The sequence below is a fragment of the Vicugna pacos genome, chromosome 12 (assembly GCF_048564905.1).
Source record: "Vicugna pacos chromosome 12, VicPac4, whole genome shotgun sequence".
Lineage (NCBI taxonomy): Eukaryota > Metazoa > Chordata > Mammalia > Artiodactyla > Camelidae > Vicugna > Vicugna pacos.
The window spans coordinates 13,504,645-13,517,789 of record NC_132998.1 but is presented as its reverse complement, the minus strand read 5'-3'; the positions used below and the strand labels follow the sequence as shown (position 1 = coordinate 13,517,789).

General features: G+C 41.0%; 1 pseudogene; it reads left to right on the top strand.

Annotated features, from left to right (window-relative positions):
- Positions 1–3,850: 3,850 nt before the first annotated feature.
- On the top strand, positions 3,851–4,844 carry LOC102540953 (olfactory receptor 11A1-like; annotated as a pseudogene).
- The last annotated feature ends 8,301 nt before the right edge of the window (positions 4,845–13,145 follow it).

Sequence of the window (13,145 nt, the reverse complement as noted above, 5' to 3'; positions counted from 1 at the left end):
GCCCCCCCACCCCCTTTACACAACCCAAGACCCAGGCAGCCATATTTTATTCTCAGCTACTCCGTCAGAGACAGTCTGCCCCTTACTCTTTGCAGGTCACCTTTTCCTCATCCAAGTCTTTCCACTCTGCCTTTCACATGTTAAAGTAAGACACTTGTCCAGTTTCTTCCAGGAAGAGCCATCCTAGTCTGTTACTAGGAAAATCCTACCCCCACTGTGACCCTGTGCTGTCTGCCTTCTGGCCGAGGTCTGCTCCCTGCTTTCCTGTGGAAAGAACTCAGTGCTTTGTTCTTGCAGCAGGGTGACTTCTTTACGTTGTCATTTAGCTGCACCTTACTATCTGCCTGCATTCTCTTTAAGGGGACTGACCTGGTTTTATGTACATCTGTGATGTTAAAAACCACCAAACTAAACAGAACAAATTATCTACAGAATTATAAAGCCGTTTCCTCCTGCCTCCTCCTTGTTAAGGGATGAAATCAGGACCCCAGGTCATAACCCATGTCAGAGTGGAAAGGCTGCTAATCTAGGCTTTTGAGGTCATACTCTAGATAATCCACCACAGTGGTACAAGAACAAATCACAGCATACTCACCTTTCACCTTGTTGTTCATTCTGAGTATTAGATATTTATTAAATAAGTTAATATTTGCTTATGACTTATAAATTATTAGATAAATATTGATTTTGATCACGGCTATTCTTACATCTTTTCAGTCCCTATTTCATGAGGAAAAAGTCATTAGGTTTGAGTGAAACACCTGGATGTGGTCCCTGATGAACTAAAACATTCCCCTGGAACAAAAACAAAGATGCAGCTCATCCAGGTGACTCCAAGCTACCTCTCCTCCCTAGGGAGGCTCTTTTTCAACCCCCATAAGGGAAGGAGGCTATCTTGCTCTAGAAAAGACAGTAGTGACCAGAGCAACATATGCAGAATGGAGACAACACTCTTCTGCGAGTACGCTGGGGTGGGAAGGAGCCAACAGCACGGAGCTTTCAGAGGAGAGAAGCAGAAGGTCCACAGAGCTGCAGGCTGGCAGAAGAGTTTAGTCCAGGGGTAAGACAACCAGGAGAAAAGGAGTTAACTCCAAGCCCAAAGCTGGTCAGTCCGCTCTCTACTGAATCTGCACACCTAGAAATCATCTGGGTCAACGCTACTCTTTGTTTACAAAGAGAAGCACCTCTGACCCAACCTAAACAAATTCAGAAGCTTGCCATGTTTTTTTTTAAATGTCTCGTGTTTGTCCCAGGAAGTTCCATTGAAGGGGGCCCATATTTGCCAACAAACTTCTGGAGGCTCTAGGAAACAACTTAATTTCCCCCACTCTGAGCCTCTCCAGTGAGATTTACCTTATTTTCAGATCCCAAAATCATGCTGTAAATAACGATCGCTAGCCCCATAAGAATCATCTTGACGAAACCAGCACAGGTAGGTGGGTGTGAGTTTTCCACCACAACCACCCCCTTGGTCCTTGTTCTGCCCTCTGTGGGCTAGCTATAATTCCTCTTTTTCAATAAGAATTCCTTCAGTACTGAAACCAGCTATCATAGTTTTCCATTAGTTTTGTCTTTTCCGGATTAAATATCTCCACATTCTTTGTATGTTCTTCATACTTCACAGCTACTAAGTCCTAATTCATGATAGTCAAAAAAATCTCAAGTCATTTTCACACAGATGGCTACCAAGTTAGGTCTTACCCTTCCTGTACTTTATCAACTGATTGTTAAAGCCTACACGCAGATTTCGTATGTGCTCTTGTTAAATTTCATCTTGGTTTTAGTCTAGCATTCCAAAAGTCAAGCTTATTTTGAATTATAATTCTATCTCCTGTAATGTTGGTTTCCCCTCTGTTTCTTATCGTCTGAAGTTCGATGAGCCGTGCACATTTGCTGTGTCTGTCGAAGTCACTGCTAAAATAGCTGAAGAAGACAAGATCTCCAAAGCCGTCTCCTTTTCACTAGACATCTTTGTCAGACTTTCAGATGGTGATTAATGAATAATTTTGACATATAGTAGCCACACTAAGAGTATTCTCATTAAGCTCACAGTCATCATCTTTTTCTGTGAAGCTTTATGTGAAATTAACATGTTCTTTTCCTACTGCTTTCTCCGGACCTACTAACTTTTAATCTACTAAATTATTAATTCTATCAATAAAAGACATTATGTGATGTTTCACATTGTAATTAACATGAGATAGCTCCTGATGACATCTCCTTATGAGAATTCCAAACATTCTGTAAAACATCTAAGAATTTTACCAGAACTAAGGTCAAATTCACTGGTTAGCAAGAGCAATAGTAATTTTTTGGTCATCAGCATTGATACAGAGTCCAGACGTGAAAAGTTCTGGGTCAGTTGACTTGGTTTGTTGGTTTGGTTAGTTTCAGTAGCTTCTTCCCTTTAGTAGCTTCTTCCCTCTGGAATAAACCCAGAGTCTATTCCATTCTCATCTCAAGTCTCTCCATAGCTCTTTAAGAAGTCACCAGTACATAGAAGGCAAAATATGTTCAAAAACATATGAAAGTATTCTATTTGCTCTATGTCTATACCCCTCCTTATGACCAATGTGTATCTGCATGATGTAAGCTCAAAACCAGGACAGGTAGGACCAGGAAAAGAACACAAAGACCCTTTGTTCTCGCTGCCATCTACTCATGTGGACTGTTATCTTTCTTAATTTCAAAAATGAGAAAACTCTATACCATACTGGGCTTTCTGGTTTCTTCACCATAACACACACACACGCACGCACGCACGCACACATGCACACGCACACATACATACATACACATACCCCTTCCACCTCCAATCTTAATCATGGTTTCATCTCAGGCTCTGAGTAGCAATATTCCAGTATTCCATCAGTTAGGGGAGGACCCAGAGATTCCTTCTCTCTTTCAGTAATCATTTTAAGTGCCTCTTTTTCAGAGGCTGCAATTTTCCATGGCTATTTACTGTTGAAAAATTATTATAACTAATTTATTTATTTATTCATTCCACAAGTACTTATCAAGGTCTTCCTGTGTGTTTGGTATTATCTTCCTGCTATAAGTGAGAGAAGAAGTCCTATGCCAGGGCAGAAGTTTCTAAAGAATCCATAGTTAGGTGAGATAAGTTGAGCATTTGACCTGTATAGGGAATATAGGGGAGGGGAACCAAGAGAAAAAGACTCCCAACAAACTGATTAGGAGAAGTTTGAACACGGCTTTACCAACAGTCACCAGGCCACTTGTCCAAGGACAAAGAATAGTTTCCCAGGAGAGTGGGATATAAGTTATTTCAGATCTTTCTATACGGCATCTCTCATAGAGTAGGTGGTATATACTGCTTATCAGGATTTCCTAGTCTCATTTTCTTGGAAAAAGGAAATAGTGTGAGATGAGTGGCTGTTCCAGGAATGGGCATGACCTCAGAGCAGGGCCACCTCCCCAGGAAGTCATGGACACCCTTCCAGAAGAGTTTACCAGATATGGTTCTCCTGTTCATGCTCAGCCAGGATTGTCAGGTAAATAGCTCTTGATGATTGGAAAAGCCCTAAACTGTTCTCTGGTACTGACATTTCTATCACTCAGAAAGGATTTGGGAAAGCACCGTAGGACAGTAGACCATGTAGGAGCTTTGGAGTCAAGCAAACCTGGGTTCAAATCATGACTCGACCATCGTGATCTTTAATAATTGACTTGAATTCACTGAGTCTCAGTTTCTCTTCTATAAATAGGAGACAACAAAGCCTGGCTCCAGTGCTTGCTGTGATGAACAAAAGAATAAGCCAAGCATGGTGTGTGGCCATAATCCTATCTTGGTTAATATTGCCTTCTTCTATTCTCTTGGGCCCAGATCTAGATGAGGAAGCAGACCAGTAGTGACAGCGAGAACCAGACCACCTGGCTAATCCTAGAGGGCTTTGGGGAGCTGCAACACCTGGGCTTCCTCGCCGTCACCCTCTTTCTGGCCATCGATGTGATAATAGTCGGGGGCAACGCCCTCATCGTGCTGGCTGTAGCCTCCAGTCGGACTCTCCACACACCCATGTACTTTTTCCTCAGCCACTTCTCCCTGCTGGAGATTGGCTACACCTCCAACATCGCGCCTCAGCTGTTGCAGAGCTCCTTGGAAGAGAGGGAAATCATCTTGCTGGTCAGCTGTCTGTTCCAGTTCTACCTGTTTGCCTCACTGGCTGCAGCAGAGCGCCTCCTACTCTCTGCCATGTCCTATGACCATTACTTGGCCATCTGTCACCCCCTTCACTACCCTGCTCTGATGAGCACCTGGCTGTGTGGCTGCCTGGCTGCTGGAGCCTGGTTCTGTGGCTTCTCCTTCTCTGCCTTCATTCTGGCCCTGGCAGCCCGTCTGCCCCTCTGCCCTGGCAGCAGGGAGATTGATCACTACTTCTGTGACTTTGCTCCAGTTGTAGGGCTGTTCTGTGGTGATGTGAGGGTCATGTGGGGAGCTGGAGTGAGCATCTCAGCCTTCCTGACACTGGCCCTCTTCCTGTTGATTGTGACATCCTATGCCTTCATCCTACGGACTGTGCTGCGAATACCTTCAGGTCGTAGAAAGCAGAAAGCCTTCTCCACCTGCTCCTCCCACCTCAGTGCAGTTGGGGTGTTTTATGGCACCCTCATTGTGGTCTACGTAGCCCCAAGAGACCACATGGCCCCCTTCCTCCGGAAGGCCTTCTCTGTCCTCTACACTGTGTTCACCCACTATGGTCAACCCCATCATCTACAGCCTCAAGAACCAAGAGGTAAAGGGGGCCCTTCTCAGGCTCTGGGGACAGCTCATCCCAGGACATACCCCACTGAGAGGAATAAGACAACTACTGACTTCTTCCTAGATTCCAGCCTAGCCCCTTAAAGTCTAAAGGACTGGAGACTCCTGCAATGAAAAGATGGAGACTGTGGGATTGAAAATAGATGTCTAACAAAATGAGGGGAACTTCATTTTTCCAGCTGGAATGGGGGTAGGGATCAAAATCTCATGCCTGGCGCAGGGCCTAAATACTGTAGACACTCCCTAAACATTAGCTGAAAATGAATTCATTAATACTGAAAAGGATGCAAGAAGGAGCAGAGGACAACAGCAAGTAGGGAATTTTCAGATTGTTAATCTAAGGTGGCAAGGACCCAGGCTGGCAGACAGGGAAAGGAGGGTTAGGGAAATAGCAAGAAGAACCATTAAGAATTTATATTCAGTATCTTGTAATAATCTATAATGAAAGAGAATATATATATAATTGAATCTCTATGCTGTACACCAGAGACTAACACAACGTTGTAAATCAACTCTACATCAGTTAAAAAATAATTTTATAAAAATTTTAATTTTAAAGGGAAAAAAAGGATTAAGGTAAGATCTCATGACAGGCTTCAAATGAAATCTCAGAGTGCAGAGGGTTTAGCTCAGTGGTAGAGTGCAAGCCTAGCATGTGTGAGGTCTTGGGTTCAGTCCCCAGCACCTCCATTAAATAAATAAATAAACTTAATTACCTTCCTCCCAACACACAAATAAATAATTTTTTTAAATCTCAGAAAAAGAGAAACAAAACTCTTGGTCCTAAAGTCTCTAGAGCAGTGATGCACGTAGTGGTGGGGTGAGAGCCACTTCCACTGCACACACAGCTTCTGCTTGGGAAAGGGAGGGTCAGTCAGAGGTGAGGAGGGGGCTCTGTCCACTCGTGCCTGCAGCCCAGGAGGCCAATTAGGCCGTTTCTCTGGGAGTTCCCATTAGTCCTCCTGTCACTGGTGTTGGACCAGGAAGTTGTAGGGGCAAGAAAGGAGGCAATTAAGTGAGAAAGGAAGAAAAGAAATTAAATCCAATGACAGGATTCTGAAATTTTGTCTCCATCAGGGACTCTTTAAAGGTTTTTGAAAGTGACACAAAAACATTTCTAATTTTTAAAAAATATATCAACATGTTTCTCAAGGCATGCCATGTAAACCACCTATTTCAGAATGATCTGAAGTAGTTGTTTACAAATGCAGATTTCTAGGCTCCTCACCAGACCTACAAAAATCAGAACCTCTGGAAATGGGACCCAGGGATCTGCACTTAGATGATGCAAGTGATCCCACAAGTGATGCAGGAGAGAGAAAGGTTTCCAGGGGTGAAAGGGATGATAGCAGAAAAAGGAGAATTAGTTACTCATGGATATAAAGAGATGTAAGCCCGAGAGGTGGAAGTTAGATAGTTGTACAAAAAGGGCCAATGAGAGGAACTGGAAGAAAGAAGAAAATCTGGAACAGACAAGGGTCCTGTCTGGATAAAGTGGGAAAATAGAGCAAAAAAAAAAAAAAAGAATAGAAGGTTTCCCTGTCTGGAATTTTGCTCCAGAAATGGGCAGGACCTAGGCTGTATGTGAGTATTTTAAACGTCTCCGTGGTGTTTTTGTTGTTGTTGTTGTTTCCATTAAAGTCAAAAGTGAAAGCCTGTGTTGCATGTGCCCGTGTCCTGGGGAGAGGACTGAGATAGCGTGAGCAGGGAGCGCCCTCCTCAGGATGCAGGCCGCGCCCTCCTCAGGATGCAGGCCTCACACCATGCCCAGAGAGCTGGCTTCTCCCTGCGTGAGGGGTGTTGAGGACAGTCTGGAGATAGGGAGGAAATTGTCCAGGAGGAACTACAGGTACGGGTCCCAAGCCCTGCACAGAGCATGTGGCTGCCTTCATGGCATTATTTCAAGGGTTTTGAGGAAGCTCCAAGCCCTTCCCCTCACCTCTAACTTGACCCTCATAATCAGCTCCCTGCCTCTTCCTAAAGTCAGAAATTTTAGATCATCATCTTTTTAATCATTGGTCAAATGTCCATGACACTGTTGTATAGCAGAAAAAAGTGGACCGATCTATGTTTTGATTCCAGTTCCTTCACATATTAACTTAGGCAAATGACTTAACCTTTTTGAGTCTCAGATGCCTTGTCTGTAATATGAAAGGAATAATAGTAATAATAATAGTATATACTTCACAGGATTGTTGTTAAACATTAAATGAAAGGCATATAATAAATCCCTCTACCTCCGTGCCTGACCTAAGACATATTTTAATAAAGATTAGCTTCTTCCCTCACTCTCCCTCTCCTCAAGGAAAGTCAGGAGACACTCCCTTCAGTCACATCACACTGTATATCTTTATGTCACTATCTCAGCGTTTTCTTTACTGTTGCTGTGTACTAACATTTGAAAATGGGAAGCGTGAGACTCCTACTTTGATTTTCTTTCTTAAAATTGTTTTAGCTCTTTGGGGTCTCATGAAATTCCACATTTGGGGGGTCATATTCTGCTCCCCTTCACATGGATGTACCCCAGTTTGCTTCTGCATTCATCCCCTGAAGATATCCTGATTCCTTTAAGGTTCAGACACTATGAGTAGAGCTACTGTGCATAATTGCATCCTTGTTTTTGTTTGGATATAATTTTTCAAAGCAGATATGTAAATATTAGAGGCATGATTGATGGATCTCAAGATGTGAAACTGGTTTAGCTGTAGAAAATACTACCAAACTATATTTCAAGAGGCTGTATATACATTCCATCAGCAGTGCAAGAGAGCGTCTGTTGTTCCCCATCCTCCAGCAGTTGGTATTGTCATTCTGGGGGGAGGTTAACAGTTCTAATAGGTGTGCAGCACTGTCTTGTTGTTTTAATGTGTGTAATTCCCTACTGGTATATGATGTTGATCATATTTTTGTCCACTTATTTATTATTGGTATATTTTCTTTGGCTGGGTATCTGTTCAGATCTTTACCCATTTTTAATGTGGTTGTCTGTTTCTTAGTTCTTGTATAATTTGAACACAAATTCTTTATCAGGTATGTGTTTTGCAAATAATTTTCTCCCACTTGTTTGCTTGTGTTTTGGTGTTTTGAATAAGGTTATTTCACCAAGTAAAAATGTTTAATTTTATAAAATACATGTTATTAATTTTTTGCTTTTTGTATATTGGCTTTTTTGCCTTTTAAAAGTCAAAACTCGATCTGTGTGACCAAGCTCATGCCAATTTTCTTATTTTCTTCTGTAAGTTTGAATAGTTTTGCTTTTAATATTTGTCTATAAATAACTTTGAGTGAATTTGGTGTAAGTTGCAAAGTTTACGTCTACATTCATTTCATTCCATCGGGTTTCCAAATGTTCCTTACCCATTTGAGGGGAAGTTACGGGATATTTGACTACACTTCAGTTTGAATTTCCAAAGTTTAATGGATTCAGCCAGCAGGGGGCAGTGTCTCCAGTGAACTGTGAGTGAGGTGTGGCCTGCACTTCCAGCACTGACCTCAGGGGGGCGCTGAGCCGCTTCTCTGACTCACAGCGCACGCGCATTCCACCGAGGACCTAGCTCTGCACAGCTGAAAGGAGTTCTGTCTGCTGAGGCAAGCTGGGGCTTCTGCTTTGGGATGCCGAGGGGCCAGCGTCCCTGGAACCCGGGTTCATTATCTTAGGACCCGCTGAGGTTTCGGCTTCAGGACAACAGGAGGCTGCATCCATGCTGACAGGAGCTGGGTTTCTTCACAATCTGCCCGGGGAGGCACCGCCAGGAGGAAAAGGTGAGAAAAAACGTGATACGTGAGGAAAAGTGAGGAGACACTTCCTGTGTACAGCTGACCGCTGGGGGGGGGGGGGGGTCCGTCTGCGCAAGACGCAGGAAGGGCTTGATGTGGAAACCTGGGTTTTTAGTCAGTTTTGTGTGCCGCGTAGATGGCATGTGGCGTCCAGTTTTCCCAGCACTGTTTGTTGTCTTTTCCCCTTGGTGTGTTCTTGGCACCTTTGTCATAAATTAAATGACCGCCTCCGTAAGGGTTTAATTCTGGCCTCTCTGTTCTGTTCTTCTGGTCCGGGTGCCTGTTTTTGTGCCAGTTTCACACATTTTGGTTACTGTAGCTTCGCAATATAGTTTGAAATCAGGGAGCGAGATGCCTCCAGCCTGTTCTTTCTGAGGATCGCATTGGCTATTTGGGGTCCTTTGTGGTCCCACACAAGTATTAGGATAATTTGCTCTATTTCAATGGGGAAAAAACCCATGGGAATTTTGGTAGGCATTGCATTCACTGTGTACATTGCTTTGAGTAGTATGGACATTTTAACCACATTAATTCTTTCATTTCATGAACTTGGGATATCTTTCCATTTATTTGTGTTTTTTCAGTTTATTCATCAGTATCTTAAAGTTTTCAGTGTGCAGGTCTTTCAAGTCCTTGTTTAAATTTATTTCTGGGTATTTTGTTCTTTTTGATGCAATTTTAAGTTGGATTGTTTTCTTTCTCTTTCTGATGGTTCATTATTAGTGTTTAGAAATGCTATTGATATTTGTGTATTGATTTTGCAACTTCACTAAATTCATTTATTAGGTCTAATAGTTTTTTGGTGGAATGATGTTAGAAAATTGGACCTCAAAAATCCCAATGTTTCTATCACATCCAGGTCATCCACAACACTGAAGACATAGTAGCTCCTAATATAATCTTCCCACAGTGCCTGTAAATTATATGTGGAGTCCTACAAGGGAGATTAGGTTCGTGACTTTGTGTGAACTGGATCTGTGTGAGACTTGGCCTCTGTAAGAAAACGGGATGTTTTCTCTGGTTTTCTGGAGTGGTATTGACGTGGTGTTTTGGAAAGTTAATTTCAAATTCAGAAAATTTGCAACAACAGTACTAAGTACTGTTTATCTCTACACTCAGATTTCCCAACCGTCCTTGCTTTACCACATTTGCCACTTCACACAAAATACTCCAGTGTGTTTTACCCAAAACAGGGACACTCTCCCAGGCAACCAGCACATAACCTCCAAATGAGAAAATTATTATGGTTTCCACATTATAATCCAAAGCACAGGCCCACTTCAACATTCGCCCGCTGCCTCGACTCTAGGGAAATGTCTTTTTCCATTCCCATCCAGCTTTCTTTTTCTGGAACCGTTACTGGTACTTTCCCTCACTCTCACAGCCTTCATGGATTTAAAGCGCACAGTATGAATAGGATCTGGGTGGCTTTTCTGTATGGCTTCTTTCACTTAGGATGTTTTCAGTGTTCATCCACGTTGTAACACGTATCAGTCTTTCATCCACTTTTTTCATTTTGATTAAATGTACATAACATTTACCATTCAAACCCTTTTAAGTATACAGTTCTATGGCATTAACCACATTCATATCGTTGTACAAATATCCTCACCATCCATGTTCAGAACTTTTCAGTTTCCACCAGTGAAACTGTAGCATTAAACACTCATTCTCCTCAAGCCCCTGGCAGCCACATTCTACTTTCTTGTCTTTGAATTTGACTTCTCTGGATACCTCATATAAGTAGAATCATATAATTTTTGTCCTTTTGTGACAGGGTTATTTCACTTATAATCACTTCAAGACCCATATACATTGTGGCATGTGTCAGTATTTCCTTAGTTTTAAGGCTGAGTTGCATTCCTTTGTGTATATACCACATTTAGTTTATTCATTCATCCATCGGTAGACACTTGGGTCACTTCCACCTTTTGCTATTGTGATTAATGCTGCCAAGAATATGAGTGTACCCGTATCAGTTCCAGCCGCTGCTTTCAGTGTTTTGGGTATATACCCTGATGTGGAATTGAGGAATCATATGTTAATTTTTATGTTTAAGTTTTGAGGAACCGCCGTACTGTTTTCCACAGAGGCTGCACCATTTTACATTATTCCTTTTGTGGTAAAATAATATGGCCGTTTATGGATCTGTCCCCTTTTGTTTATCCATTTACCCATTGACGGACGTTTGCATTGCTTCTATCTTTTGGCTATTGTGCTGCTATCAGTACATGTGCACACCTGTTTCCCCTTCTTTTGGGTATGTATCTAGGAGGGGAGTTGTTGAACCATATGCTAATTGTATATTTATATGGTAAGCATAGGTTGCATCCTTTTCAATTTCCACAAGTAATTTTTAAAGGTTCCAATTTCTCTACATTGTTACCAACATTTGTTATTTTTAGTTTTCTTGGTTATAACTATTTTAGAGTGCTTGAAGGAGTTATTGCATTGTGGTTTTTAATTTGCACTTCTATCATGACTAATTTTTGATATCTTTTAATCTGCTTGATGACCATTTGTATGTCTTGTGTGGAGGAGGGTCTATTGAAGTTGACCATTTTTAAAACTAGGTTGTTTGTCTTTACATTGATGAGTTGTAAAAGTTCTTGATACACTCTGGATAACGATTCATCAGATATATAATGAGCAAATATTTCCTTCCATTCTGTGGGCTGTATTTTCATTTTCTGAAATCACACCTTTTTGGGGGGCAGAGGTAATTAGATTTCTACAAATTTTTTAAATTTCATTTTCTTTTTCTTTTTCTAAATTGAAGTATGGTCAGTTACAATGTCTCAATCTCTGGTGTACAGCACAATGTCCCAGTCATGCATATACATACATATATCCATTTTCATATTTTTTCCATTAAAAATTATTACAAGATATTGAACATAGTTCCCCATGCATAGTTCAATTTGTGTATTTTTTCTTTTGTGGCTTGTGCTTTGCTGTCCAATCTAAGAAACATTGCTAAATCCTAGGTTGTAAAGATTTATCCACATGTTTTATTGGAGAGTTTATACAGTCATCCCTCAGTATCCGTGGAAGATTGGTTCAAGAGCACCTCGGGCATACCAAAATCTGTGTATACTCAAGTCTCTTATATGAAATGGTATAGTAATTGCATATAACCTAGGCATGTCTCCCTGTATACTTTAAATCACTCTAGATTACTTATAATCACTAATATAATGTAAATGCTATATAAATGTTGTAAATACAATGTAAATGCTATGAAAATATCAGCTGGCAGATGGCAAATTCAAGTTTTGTCTTTCTGAAACTTTTCAGAATTTCTTTTTTTTTTTTTTTAGTATTTTCAATTTGGAGTTGGTTGAATCCATGGATATGGAACCCATGGATACAGGGTGTTGATTGTAATTTTACTTCTTATATTTAAGCCTTTTATGTATTTTGAGTTACTTTTTATATGTGGTATGAGGTAAGGGTCCATTTCATTCCTCTGCATGTGGATAGCCAATTGCGTAGCGCCATTTGTTGAAAACACCATTTCCCCCGAATTTAATGTTGCTGACTATTGTCTAAAATCAGTTCATCACAGGTGGGTGGATTTTTTTCTGGGTTCTCCATTCAATTTCATTCATCTATACGTATATCTTTATGCCAGTATCACAGTTTTACTGTTGCTTTGTACTAACATTTGAGAATGGGAAGTGTGAGCCTCCAACTTTCATTTTCTTTTTTCAGGTTGTTTTGGCTCCTTGGGGTCCCTTTAAATTCCATATGAATGTGAGGATCGGCTTGCATATTTCTTCCCAAAGGCTTCTGGGAATTTGCAGAGAAATCACACTGATTGTGCAGGTTGCATTATATACTGTTGCCGTCTTAACAATATTAAGTCTTTCCATCACCATGGGATGTCTGCACATTTATTTAATTTTTCTTTTATTTTTTATCCATGTTTTATAATTTTCAATGTCTAAGTCTTTATTGAAGTATAGTTGCTGTACAATATTATATAAACTACAGACGTACAATATTGTGAATCACAATTTTTAAGGGTTATACTCCATTTATAGTTATTATAAAATATTGGCTCTATTTCCCGAGTTGTATATCATAATGTCGCTGAGGGCCAGCCCTTCCCTTGAGTGGAGCCCTGATTCATATAAACATGAGGCACATCTGCTCCTCACTGTTACCTGGCTAACAGGACTGGGACAACACTGGGAGGATGACAGACCATAAGAAAATGACCTAAATACAGGAGAAATCCAGGAGGGGAAGAGTCAGAGAAGAAAAGTAAAAGAAGAAGAGGAAAGAGAAGGAAGAAGAAGAGGGGGTCAGGGAGCAGGGAAAAGGAAAGGAAAGGGGAAGCAAAAAGCCACAAATGGGAGAGATGAGATAGAAAGTAGTCGGAGAAGAGAAGAATTTGAGAAACCTTTCCTAGATTCCTCCACTTAGACGACATGTAAATTTTCCTAATGAAAAGGAAACAGGTTGGTTTGTAATGGATTGCATTAAAATTTTCAAGTTATTAATAGGTCTTCTGCTCAATATTGCATTGTAAGTCCTTGTAAGTCCATGCTTTGAGATACCCTACATACAGTGAGCACACAGC